This window comes from Dendrobium catenatum, unplaced genomic scaffold, assembly GCF_001605985.2.
Source record: "Dendrobium catenatum unplaced genomic scaffold, ASM160598v2 fragScaff_scaffold_879, whole genome shotgun sequence".
In the NCBI taxonomy this organism is placed as follows: domain Eukaryota; kingdom Viridiplantae; phylum Streptophyta; class Magnoliopsida; order Asparagales; family Orchidaceae; genus Dendrobium; species Dendrobium catenatum.
The window spans coordinates 1,389,989-1,403,063 of NW_021319341.1; positions in this window are offsets into that span (position 1 = coordinate 1,389,989).

Genomic DNA, 13,075 nt, shown 5'->3' on the forward strand with positions numbered 1-13,075 from the left:
ACCACTTTTACAATTGACTCAAGAAATGAAAATAATACAAATTGAATCAAACTAAATCTACCCAATCTTAAGCTGGTCTTGAGTTACATTCGATCTTGTGGACCCGAAATGTTAGTAGGAAAGGAAGTCGTAGAAAAATATGAATGTTTGCTATCATCAAAAGTCTAATCCATACTCTTAGATTCATAATAATCTCACCCTTTTTGATGATGGCAAACATAATCATAAAAGTTCAAGTAGTCTATGGCAGTTTAATAAAAAACAATGTGACAAAAAAAAGTAGTTCATTAAGTTCTAGAATCAAATTACAAGATACGTCAGACTACTCCCCCTTTTTACATCACAAAAAGGAGGAAACAAAAAACAAAAAAAAAAAAGATTAGAAACTAAAATAACAAACTACAAAAAAACTAGCAAGGAAACAAAGTTTTTTTTTTTAAAATTAAGGCATGAACATGATATAGTTTTCCATGTGATTGATTTTAAAAATTTGTAAGTTAATGAGTTAACAACATCAAAAATCTAAAAAATGGTAAAATATCCGATCATGTTAACCCTAAGCTCGGACTTCTTTTTAGGGTAAATTTGTGTTTTGAAATCAAAAGGCCTGACTCAGAAAAAATCAATTGGATAAGAAAAAGATATCCAATCAAGACTTGGTTTCAAGAAGTATCTTATAGAATAGTATATCAAAGTAGTTTGTTACAATCGCAAAATTTGAAATCAAGTCCTTGAAAATCTCAAGTGATATAAGAAATCTTCTATGTTTTAAGAGTTGGAAGAAAGGAAGATAGCTTGCCTTTTGATGGGCTCATTTTATGCATCTTGTCCATTGAATGGCGCACTTTGCGCATCTTTTGATTTTTGATACACATTGTGTATTTTTTAAAAAAAATTTGGCATCATTGTGTATCTTTTGATTTTGGCATTATTAGCCACTTTTTTTTATTATTTTTGCAAGCTAGATTCTTTTCCAAAAACTCTTAAGTATTCTTAGTTGTGAGTATATCTTCCAGATATTAGAGAAGACAAATTCACTCTCTAATATAGGGAAGAAAAAACCACAAAACAGAATCAAAGATCATATGAGAAATGCATTGACAATATAACAAGAAATCTTGAAGTAATATAAAGACTTTGACTATTATAATATAAGCTAGATTACTGTAGCAAGGTTGAAAAGATATCAATTGCAAAATCAAGTTATTAATTTGAGATAGACTTTTTTGTTTAGAAAAGAACATTTCACCACCAAAATAGGTTAGAGAAAGAGACACAATCAATGATATTTTTACCCTTTAGCAAATTAATAGATGTAAAATATTGACTACAAATTTTTAAAAAGATAAAAACAAGGCATATGATATCAATTCAGCGATGATTTAGAAAAAACAAATTAATGCATACAAAAAAGTAAAGTACCAAAAATAAAGAGAACAAAAAAATAAACAACAAAAAATGTAACAAAAGATAAAGCAAAGTAATCAGTAGATAATAGATTAAAAATCAGTAGAGATCAAGTTCATGCATTAATGCCAATCACACCCAATCTGGTCCTTAAAGTGCTAAAAGTGTCGAAGGCTAGTGGTTTAGTAAATATGTCAGCCAGTTGATTCTTAGTCTCCACATGAAACTCAATGTCTCCCTTAGTCACATTTTCTCTAATAGAGTGATGTATTATATCAATGTGCTTAGTCCTTGAATGTTGGATAGGATTCTTAGAAATGCAGATGGCAGTAGTGTTGTCACAAAGAACTGAGATGGTGCCTACAAGTAATCCTAAATCCAGTACTTGCTATTTTAACTAAAGGACTTGGGCCACACAACTTGCTAAAGCAATGTACTCGGCTTCAACAGTCAAAAGAGCAATAGAGTTTTGGTTTCTACTAGACCAGGAGACTAAAGAATGTCCTATGAATTGACAAGTTCCACAAGTGCTTTTTCTATCCACCTTACATCATGTAAAATCAAAATCAGAATATTCAATAATCACAAAAGAAGTGCTGTGCCTGGGGTACAGATTCCTAAGTTTTGGGTCCCTAAAAGGTATCTAAGAATTCTCTTAACTATAGTCAGGTGGGATTCCTTATGATCAGCTTGAAACTAGCTCAAAGATAAACGTTGAATATTATATCAGGTCGCCTAGTATTCAGGTAAAGTAGAGATCCAATCATCCAACCTAGCATTTTCTGAATCCAAGTGAAGAAGGCTCTAAACTCATCAAAAGACTCATTTTTGGGTGACAGAAATCTAATCCAAGTAAACCTTGAATAGTCATTGACAATCACAAAACCATAGACTTTCCCTCCCAAGCTCGCAGTGCTAATGGGTCCAAACAAATCCTTGTGAATGACTTCTAAACATCTAGAGGTGCTAATGTCCTTAATGGAGTGAAAAGTGGAGTGGACTTGCTTTCCTAATTGGCAGGCATCACAAAGGTGGTCTTTTGATAACTTAAGCTTGGGGACACCTCTAACTAGGCCTTTTTGGGTCACTTTCCTAAGAGTTTTCATACTGGCATGACATAATCTCCTATACCACAACCATGAATCATCAACATCAGTTTTTAAGCAAAATAAAGCATCACTTTTAATGTTATTTAAATCAAGCATGTAAATATTTTTGATCCACTTTCACTGCAAAATAGTGTTATTATTTAAACTGATAATGCATGAATTTGCCAAAAATTTTATGATGAAGCCCTTGTCACAAAGCTGACTGATGCTGAGCAAGTTGGGTTTCAATCCATCTATAAGCAAAACATTTTCAATCAAAAGGTTCTTGGAATTACCAATTATACCTGATCCTGCCACCTTCCTGGTGGTGTTGTCTCTACGAGTCACCTTGCCTCCTGACCTGGTCTCCAGTAAAATGAATTGATTGGCATCGCCAGTCATTTGTCGAGAGCATCTGTTGTCCATGTACCACAGGCTCTCACGGGACTTTTGTTAGAGCTTGCCTACAAAATTATCAAATGTCATATTTAGGAACCCAACCATGTTTGAGTTCCTTCTTATGGTAAGTAGAATGCAATGCATGCTGTGAATCATGTAACTTGGGTCTCCATACCCAATGTGATTTATGGTGGATGGTGCAAGTGTGTGCTATGTGTCCTAGCATGCCATATGAAAAACATCTAATTCCAAGAAAAGGATGCACTAATCTATGGTGATGCTTTTTATGTGATGCATGAAATGAAGGTTTTTATTTTCAAAAGCTTTTAGGATATTCTTTTTCTAAATCGGCATGGGATGATTTTAAAGAATTATGAGCATTAGATAAATCATCATTTTTTTTGTTTAAAGCATCAAACTCATCAAGTAAATCCATGTGATTAGAATCAATTGTAGAATGATCTTTAAGAAGAATTTCATGCTCTTTTTGTAAATTTAAAATTTCTAATTTCAAACTAGCATGAGTTTTCTTGAGTTTTTTATATGATGCATGCATGTGCTCACAAATTTTAAATAATTGATCATAAGTTTGTTCACAAACCTCTTCTTGGTTACTTTGACCAAGATTATTGTCTGCCATTAAGCACAAGTTTGTTGTCTCCTCTTCATGTTCAGTCTCAGAGGAGTCTGATGCAGAATCCGCCCAGAACGCCTTCTAGAATCTCTTCTTATCCTTCTTGGACTTGGGTTTCTCCTCACCCTTTTCCTTCGTTGGGTGAGACTTGAGTGTAGGGAAATCAGTTTTAACATGTTCTGGCTTCCTACATTCAAAACAAGTTGTATCATTAGAATTTTTGTTACCCTTAGCTTTATTCCACTTCGATGATTCTTGTGCTTCTTCCTTAGAAAGCTCTTAAATTGCCTCGTGATTAAGGCAATATCATCATTTTCAAACCTGGATGAGTCTGTGTCTGAGTCGTTCTCTTTAAGTGCCACCATTTTCTCCTTTCTCTCAGCTGCATCAAGATTTCTTTTGTTCACCCCTTGCTCTTAAGTAATTAGTGAACCAAGTAAGTTATCGATCGAATAGGTATTTAAATCTTTAGACTAAAAAATTATAGTGATTTTAACATCAAAAGAGGAAGGCAAGCATCTTAAAATTTTGTTCACTTTTTCATAGTTAATAAGTTCTCCTCCTAACGCATGTAATGAAGTAACAATCTGAGTAAACCTTGTATACATTTTAGAAATTGTTTCATTAGATTTCATACGAAAAAGTTCATACTCATGTAAAAAAATATTTAAACGAGATTGCTTAACTTCATTAGTGCCTTCATAGGTGATACACAATTTATCCTAAATTTCATTTCCAGTAGAGCAAGAAGAAACACTCATGTAATCTTCATATTTTAAAGCACAGAAAAATAGTTCAAATACTTTGCATTAAGTTGTGCTAAATCTCTTTCATCAAAATTCCATTCAGTAAAAGGTACTTCAGTTTTAATTCCATTAAGTTCACGAGAAGGTGGAGAATATCCTTCTTTAATAAGCATCCACATATGATAGTCAATCGATTGTAAAAAAGTAGACATGCAAGTTTTCCAAAAATTAAAAGGAAGATTATCAAACAAAGGTGGTCGTGTTATAGAACATCCTTCTGTTGCATTACGATTACCATTGTTAGCCATGGATCAAAATTAAAAAAGTTTTCAAACTTAATTTTTATGAATCACGCTCTGATACCATTTGAAAGTTTGTTAGGGATGTTAAACCCTTAAGAACTAGCCCGAGGCTAACCAAGAGGGGGGGTGAATTGGTATTTTAAAAAATCTTCTTATAATCAAAGCACAATCACAAACCAAAATCACTACATAAATCAAAGTGCAAAAAAATAAATGCGGAAATAAAACAACAAAAGACCACACCGGATTTATAGTAGTTTCGGTCAAACTTTGACCTACGTCCACTGCTCGGAGGCACCCTCAAAGTATTGCACTAACTAAGTGACTCTCCTTTTGCTCCCACAGCAAGGTGAAGAAGCCCTCACTAAAACTCCTTTCCGCCAACCCCGGTTAGGCAGAAAACCCAACTCCGATCCTTTTGCTTCCTCCTAAAGTAGGTAGAAAACCCAACTCCTTTTGCTTCCTCCTGAAGCAGGCAGGAACCCAACTCCTTATGCTTCCTCCTAAAGCAGGCAGAGAACCTCGACCAATTGCTGAAGCTTACCTCCCTTGAACCCCCAAGGACGAAGGACGAAGATTGGAGAAGACGCCTTGGAACCTTACTTGGAGCAACCTTTGTGAATCCCTCTCACAAACTCCCCCTCACAAATTCCTCCCTCTCTCTCCCTTTCTATCCCTCTCATATTGGCTCTCTCAAGTCAAGACAGCAACTAAAGGTCACTTTGCATGAGAAAATTTGGGTCCTTTAAATAGAATTTCAAGAACCAACATTAACGTCCAGGATGACAGGAATATCTTCCTGGCCGATCAGCACAAAATAAGCTCAATCAGCATGAACAATTTGGGACGATCAGAAGAAAATTGGTTACTTCGTCCAAGCCGATACAATATTGTCCTTGTTGATTAGTTCAAATCTGAGTACAATCGTCCTGAACATCGCCTAGAATAGATTCTAGTTGATGTTAATTGTCCAGGACATCATCCCGGCCGATCCTGCGATCAACCTGGCCGATGTGATTGTATCAATAAGCCTTAATTGCTTTTCATAATTACCATATTAATTTAGGCATAATTATGCTGCATCATCCAGGCTAATGTTGAGATTGTCCTGGCCGATGTCCTAAAATAAAGAATACCTAAATTGATCATGGCGGCTGATTCTTTCTTATTTGAGCCTATTGTCCTGGCCGATACAATGATCATCCAAGACGATGTGCTTAATGACGGGTGCTTAACCAGGATACCCTAATTAGGGATTCTATTTTTAGTCTGATCGTCCTGGCCGATGTTAACATCGTCCAGGCCGATATACTAAAAAAAATAGAAAATCCCTCTAGTGTGTGTGTAAGGTTATTTAGCATCAGGAACCACTTTTACAATTGACTCAAGAAATGAAAAATATTACAAACTGACTCAAACTAAAGCTACCCAATCTTGAGCTAGTCTTGAGTTGCGTTCAATCTTATGGACCTGAAAAGTTAGTAGGAAAGGCAGTCGTAGAAAAACATGAAGTTTGCTATCATCAAAAGTCTAATCCATAATCTTATATTCACAACATATGCTTACTTGTATTCTGATGTTTGTTGCAAGACATTTTTACAAGTATCCTTAACCATCTCATGTATATTGATTGGCAGGTATTTATATTCGCCACATATTAAATTTTAATATTTACAGGGAACCATCGTCTTCATTTGTCAAAAACCATAGCTTATATTTTTCAACTAACTGATGTTGGTATGAAGAATGTTGCAATACTCGAGGATAGCTCATGTTCATGGCGAGTTCATTTTTTTTTCTTGTAGCATGTTAAATGCCTTCTTATGCTTGCAATAGATTCACAGTTGTTGCTTTCAATTAGGTCAACATACTCATTTTAGGTTATCAGAATTTGCATCATTCATCATGATTATGTCTATTTATTTGTATGATTGGTTGAAATATATATTACAAGTTAACTATCATGATTCAAAAGTCCCATGTCATAGATTGTAAAAATCAATTCATATTTCCCCCAGTCTCCTTATTTCTTGTAAGAAAATTTTAATTACAAGTTTCTTTTCTTTTTCATTCATTCATGCTAAATTACTTGTCATTTTATGACTTATAAATTCATTTTGTGCATTTATTCAAATATGGTTCCCTACGTATTTCATTTGAGTTTTCTGTAATTTGTTCAGTTCAAGTTTGGTCCCCTTTTTAATTGTTCAAATTAAAGTCCTCTATAATTCATTTAGGTCCCCTGTTCTATTCGAACATTGGAAGCCTCCCAGCGCCTCCCCCTCTTAGGGGAAATTCCAGGAGTCAAGTCTTCCCACCACACAAAATAAAAGTGTGTACAATAGGTGTTGGATGACACCGCAGTTGTAAATATTCAATCCCACAATAACAGAGAATGGCATGTATGGGTCTTTCAGGTACCTATTTGAAATGTGCAGTTCTTTCCCCGTATGCACTGAGGTATCTACAGGTACTTATAGAATAGGCTATTTAGCCCCTTTTTCTCACTGGTTGACATTGGCTGACATAACTTATGCAGCTAGGGAAGCAGGATTTGGGTGTGGGCAGCCGTTTGTAGTAGGTTTCAATAGAAAAATTAGAAAGGGATGCATGGCAGCCTATAGGGAATAAAGTAGATTAGGATTTTTGTTTAAAAATATATATACATACTAATATGTATTTATTTAAATTGAATGATTTAATATTATTAAATAATAACAACAAGAGCTATAAATTGATCCCCATAGACTCCCTCATTTCTCATGCACCTCATCTTGCATGCTGCCTCGATATTCATGCACTGTCCCAAACTCGTGACATTTTTATGCCTTTACTCATTTAAGGACCCATATAATATTGTAGCGGTTTCTATATGATTTAAACATTTTAGACACAATAATGAACTCAATTTTATGAATGGACTATGCTTGGGTAATGCTTGTTGACCCGTATGCTATAGCAAATAAAGTGAAAAAAAAAATTATTGGTACTTATCCGGTGTCAAACTCCACACATTATTCAAGAATATCCCGCCCAAATCTCGTGTACATGTTCGGGCATAATTCATCACACGTCGACGATGTGGATTACACGACCCTTGTGTCGTTAAAATGAGAGGAACTAAGGCATTCGGGGATTCTTCCATTCTCTCACACACGAAGCCCCTGCCTGAAACCCCTTTGCCCCTCTTCTACAAGTAAACCACTCACCCACGATCCCTCTTCTTCCTCCCGATTCCTTCGATCTAGAGAGAAAAAGTGAGAGGGAGAGGAAGAGATCGACGCCTCCTCAAGCCCTAGCCACGACCTCTACTTTCTCCGACAACATTAAATGTATGTCGGATCGATAGACTCCATCTCCCTCGATGATGTTCCCTTCTCTTGGATCGGCAGCCGCGATAGGAGCTCGCTCACCATGAAGGTAGCCATCTCTCTTCCATTCATGTGCTGCTTCAGCTCCTTCATTGTTGTCTGCTTCGCTCCGACGACATTCCCTTTTCTGTCGAATCGGAAGCTATGACATTTTGAATAGAAGTAGGGATGGGAGCCCGCTCGCTGTGAAGGTAATTTTCTTCCCTTCGTGTACTTCTTCGACCAAATCCAATAAATCGTATTGTCAAACAGTCCTTTAAGGCAAAAAAAAGGGAGACATGATTTAACTCAGCTGTGAGATTTAACATTTCCCTAAATCTTGTTATAAGGATTAAATCACTTAATAATGCATAAATCCTTATCAAACATTACATTCTTTTCTTTTTTTTATTCTTTGTAAATAAACCTTAAACACTAAATTAATTGCTTTTAATTATAATTAATTAATAAAAATGATAATTAGTTATAATTATTTATTTAATTATAAGGAATTTTCTTTAATTTTAATTAATAAAAATTAATAATTATTAATTATGTTAATTATAATTAATTAATGTTAATTAAAAGAAAAGAGAAAGAAAAATTCAAAGAGAGCTTCTCCCACCTCGATCCACAAGCCGACATTATCGACACAGCCACCGATGACCCCCGTGCAGTTATAATGTTCAAAATCTTGTCCTCGATGCATGAATAAGCCGACAAACCTCCTATACATGCTTTTATTACAAGGTAGGGGAGAATTTGGTGCGACACATGTGACGAGGCGGGTAGGCCATATGCATGCTCTTATAACATAGTTGGGACAACCTTAAGTACATATATGCGCGCAGTGCCTATAGGGAAAGCAAACTATTCATTTTTAAGTACATGTGGTACCTTCAAGACCCCATATGTGCTCTTTTAGCTTGGTGGGATTAAAGTTTGCAGCTGCGATGTCTATGGACATTTACCATACATGCTCTTATAGCATATTGGGAAGGCCCAACTCCCCACATCTCCTCCAAACGAAGGATATGTTGGGATGCTACTAAAATTTACAGTAGATAGAGGACCTGTACTTGAGTATAAATGCAGAACTTAAATAAATACATAGGGAACATGAATGAAATGCAGGAAACCAGATTGAAACTGAATAGATAGGTGGTACCTTAAAGACCCCATATACGCTCTTATAGCGTGGTGGGATTGAATACTACGACCACAATGTCTATGGACACCTACCATACATGCTCTTATAGCATGATGGGAATGCCCAGCTTCCCATATTTCTACCAAATGGGGGATATGATGGTATGTTTCCAAAATTTAGACTGAAGTGCACAAAACTTAAGCAGCAATATAGAGGACCTAAATTTGAACAAATGTGCAAAGGACTTCTATGAATAACAGGGAACATGACTAGCTTGAACTAAACTACAAGAAGTCGAACCCTAAATCCTAAATGCACAATCAAAATCAAAATATAAATGCCAAATAATAATCTAATTCATTCAAATGAATATAAGAAAACAAGCAGGGGACTCGTGATGAACAGGACCTTGATGAATATAGACAGTGAATGATGATCAATTTATAATAATTACAAATGAATAACAATTATCAGAACATGTGAATACAAAATAAAAGATGCACAATGAATGATTTTGATGAATGCAACGAACTCTTATAATAGTCCCCACTAGGTTGAATATATTGTACTTGCAAGAAATAATAGTCGACTACAAAAGCACAAGTACCACCCACATGCAAAAGACAAAGAACTATTATACAAGTAAAGACCAACCCATAGATTGAAGAGGCAATGGATGATAATTAACCAATAACAGTGCCTTCAATGGATATAAATAATGATATTCAATCATGTCCAAATAACACCAGTCTACTGCAAAGAGTATAAACATCTCATATATGCAACAATGAAGAACTTGAGATGCAAACGATAGTTAGCCTGTGGATTAAAATGGCGACACTGTCAATTGACAAACACAACCTTGATGCACACTAATAATAAAATATAGGCATTTTCTAGCATAAAAAAAGTTACAAAACAAATATCCATCAATGTCTGAATGAATGGCATACAATGAACGGTGATGGTTGATACATGATAGATGTAATGGATTCCTATAATAGTCCCTACTAGGTTTAATGCATTATACTTGCAAACAACAATATCCTGATGTTGAATACACGAGTATCTTCTACATGCATTATTGAAATCCAGAATACAAGTATCAGCACTTGTAGATTGAGATGGCGGCACTAAAAATTGAGGAAGGATGACCCGTCACTACAAACAAGTACATCAATTCATCTATGAATGATGGTGGATATGATGCAAGTATAATGGCTCTCCTACAAGTATATCTAGAAAATTGCAGTGAACAAAAAACATTCCCTGCAAGTAGTGATACTTGATATGATACTTGCGGATTAATAGTGGCCATATCACAAGTATGATGAATCGCATATGGATATAAGTACATATGATGCCTACAAATAGCTATTGGAGATATATGCATATAATCAATAACATGTAACAATCGGCGTCAGCATGCAGATGAATAAATGAATCTACCCACAATCAAGTGATAGACGACCAGTAATGAATACACACAATAATACCCCCCTCCTACGAACACCTATAGAAGCAATGATTAAGATGATGCAATTGATCTTGGCATTAATTTGAGGCATAAGAAGCTGATGAAGCCATATCAAATAGAGGGCTTCAAATTCCTTATCAAAACCTTATGGCAAAAGGACCAAGTGGATGCATCCTTGCATATGCCCTAGGATCTAGAAAAACATTAATGCTTATAAGCATTGTAGAGCTTTATAATCCAAAAACTTGATAAAAACCATTGGTTGTTCTTCCTAAGGGGATCTTGAGCCCGTGGAAGATAGAATTCCAGCAATTGTAATGGGAAGACTTACCCTTGTCTAATTTCTATTCCTCTAATGTAGATCATAGAGCATAAAAGTTGAATATTTTGAAGAGTTGGGATAAAGCAAAGGCATTTTGTTTTGAGCCATAAATAGTTCACCAACATTGTAATACTTGAAGTGCAATACTTGAAGGGTGCCTCCAAGGAGTGGACGTAGGTCAAGGTTTGACCGAACCATTATAAATCCGGTGTATTCTTTCTTATTATTTGCTTCCCTATTTAATTTACGCATCGTTGGTTTTGATTGTGGTGAATCTTGTTTTTGGATTTATGATTGTGTTTGTGTTAAATACTGATTCACATCTCTATCTCATTATTAGCCTTGGGCCAGTTCATAAGGGCATAACATCCCTAACAAACTTTCAAGTGGTATCAGAGCACTTTCTAGTGTCATCTGAGCACTTTCAAGTGGTATCAGAGTAGGATTCATAAAATAAGTTTTTAAAAGCTTTTGAATTTTGATCTATGGCTAATTTTTCAAATCATAATATTGCGGAAGGATATTCAATCACCAGACCACCTTTATTTTAAAATATTACTTTTGATTTTTGGAAAATTCGCATGACTACTTTCTTGCAATCGATTGATTTTCGCATGTGGCATATGATTTTAACTGGTTATTCATCACTGTCACGTATTGTTAATGGAGTATTCCTTTCAATCAATGGAAAAAGGAAGAACAAGTAAATGCTCAATTGAATGCAAAATCTTTAAATTACTTTTTATGTGCTTTAAATTCTGAAGATTTTATGTTAGTATCCACGTGCACTACTGGTAAGAAAGTTTGGGATAAACTACACACCATATACGAAGGTACTAGTGAAATCAAGCAATCCAAGTTGAATATATTAATGCATGATTTTGAACTATTTTTTATGAAACCTTATGAAACAATCTTAGAGATGTATACTATGTTTATTCAAATTGTAACATCATTACATACTTTAGGAAAGGAGTTTTCAAATTTTGAAAAAGTCACTAAAATTCTTCATTTTTTACTTGAAAAATTTGATGCCAAAGTTGTTGTTATTTGTGAATCAAAGGATTTGAATGATTATTATATTGATAATTTGATTGGCTCACTCATTGCCTACGAGCAAGTTTGGGTCAAAAACTTTTGGATGTAGGTTAAATGATTGTTCTAAAAGCTAAAGATACAGAAAGAGATAGCTTAGTTGGTGACGAATGTAATGATTTTTCAAGAAAATCACAAAGCTCACCAAAGCGTAAGCAAAAGTGGAAAAAAAGTAAAAATCGTAAGGATGTTCATATTCCTTTTGACGTTATTTACTTTTGATGTAGGAAGCCTGGACATATGAAAAATTAGTGCCCTAATTTAAAAATTGGAGAAATAATGAAAGACAAAAAATTTCATGGGCAGATCAGGTTTCTAAAGCATCGGACCAGGAGAGAGATAATGGTTAAAAGCCTTTCATGTTTTTGTGTTGTGTTTTTGTTTTTATGTTTTTCATTTTTATTTTGTGTTTTTATTTTGTTTATTCTTTGAAATTTTTATTTTCGTGAAAGTTTTTCTCTAATCAACACACACATTCACTTTCTAAAAATGAAAAATCTACTTCCTATTTTTTCGTGAAATCTTTGGTAAGTTGTGTTTGACTTCTCTAAAAGAGTCAAAGGAAGGAAATTTATGTTTTTTATTCTCAATCTCTATTTCCTAAAAGAGGATATTCTACTTTTGATTTAAAATCTTTTTCATCTTTTAAATTGGTTTTCGAAACTAATTTTTTTATCTCTTTACATTTTATTTATCGCATAGGGATCTTTTGCAAGTTGTTGAATCTAACTCATAATTTTCTTAATTAAGAATTCGCTTTATCAATAAGATGGGTTTACTTTTGTTTTTTAAGATTTCAGAAAGGTAGCATATTAAAAAATTGACCAATGATGCCAAAATAAAAGATATGCAATGACGTCAAATTGAAAAATATACACAAATGTGTATCAAAAATCAAAAGATGTGCAAAGAGCGTCATTCAAATTGACAAAGAGGCATAAAATGAGCCCACAAAATTTAATGCTTACCATTCTTGTACTTCTTAAAAGCTTAAGAAAACCCTTGATACTTTCGACACTTGATTTTGAAAAACATGATTCCTGATTCAATAATTCGTGCAGTAATCTTCTATTAGATATATTTTATGAAAGGAGTTTTAAAAAAT